Source organism: Triticum aestivum, unplaced genomic scaffold (genome assembly GCF_018294505.1).
Source record: "Triticum aestivum cultivar Chinese Spring unplaced genomic scaffold, IWGSC CS RefSeq v2.1 scaffold130672, whole genome shotgun sequence".
In the NCBI taxonomy this organism is placed as follows: domain Eukaryota; kingdom Viridiplantae; phylum Streptophyta; class Magnoliopsida; order Poales; family Poaceae; genus Triticum; species Triticum aestivum.
The window spans coordinates 1-1,065 of NW_025290689.1; the positions used below are offsets into that span (position 1 = coordinate 1).

The 1,065-nt window shown below is 51.5% G+C and overlaps 2 non-coding genes across 2 annotated transcripts; both read right to left on the bottom strand.

Moving 5' to 3' along the window:
• Positions 1-325: 325 nt before the first annotated feature.
• On the bottom strand, positions 326-444 carry LOC123178864 (5S ribosomal RNA). Its single transcript, XR_006489916.1, has one exon. It is a non-coding gene; the product is annotated as a 5S ribosomal RNA (ribosomal RNA).
• A 301-nt stretch (positions 445-745) lies between these two features.
• On the bottom strand, positions 746-864 carry LOC123178863 (5S ribosomal RNA). Its single transcript, XR_006489915.1, has one exon. It is a non-coding gene; the product is annotated as a 5S ribosomal RNA (ribosomal RNA).
• Positions 865-1,065: the final 201 nt, after the last annotated feature.

Genomic DNA, 1,065 nt, shown 5'->3' on the forward strand with positions numbered 1-1,065 from the left:
TTTAGTGCTGGTATGATCGCATCCGACATGTTACCCCCGTCTTCGTCCCTTATGCTTGCCCCTCCCAGCTCCACTACACACACGATTGCACATTCCTTTGGCCGCTCCCGCTCAACTACGGAGACGAGTTTTACCACGGTTCAACTGCACCAGTGCCTATTTACCATGGTTTCGACCCCTTTCAGAACACGCTTGCCGCCGCTAGACGCGTGAATAATGAGCAGCGAGCTAAAACTTACCGTAAACGTGCAAAATAATAAAACGTGCTAAACATACGTCGCGCTCGTGCGTTTTGTTTTGCACGCGGTGCAAAAAAATTAAAAAGGGAACGCAACACGAGGACTTCCCAGGAGGTCACCCATCCTAGTACTACTCTCGCCCAAGCACGCTTAACTTCAGAGTTCTGATGGGATCCGGTGCTTTAGTGCTGGTATGATCGCATCCGACATGTTACCCCCGTCTTCGTGCCTTATGCTTGCCCCTCCCAGCTCCACTACACACACGATTGCACATTCCTTTGGCCGCTCCCGCTCAACTACGGAGACGAGTTTTACCACGGTTCAACTACACCAGTGCCTATTTACCATGGATTCGACCCCTTTCAGAACACGCTTGCCGCCGCTAGACGCGTGAATAATGAGCAGCGAGCTAAAACTTACCGTAAACGTGCAAAATAATAAAACGTGCTAAACATACGTCGCGCTCGTGCGTTTTGTTTTGCACGCGGTGCAAAAAAATTAAAAAGGGAACGCAACACGAGGACTTCCCAGGAGGTCACCCATCCTAGTACTACTCTCGCCCAAGCACGCTTAACTTCGGAGTTCTGACGGGATCCGGTGCTTTAGTGCTGGTATGATCGCATCCGACATGTTACCCCCGTCTTCGTCCCTTATGCTTGCCCCTCCCAGCTCCACTACACACACGATTGCACATTCCTTTGGCCGCTCCCGCTCAACTACGGAGACGAGTTTTACCACGGTTCAACTGCACCAGTGCCTATTTACCATGGTTTCGACCCCTTTCAGAACACGCTTGCCGCCGCTAGACGCGTGAATAATGAGCAGC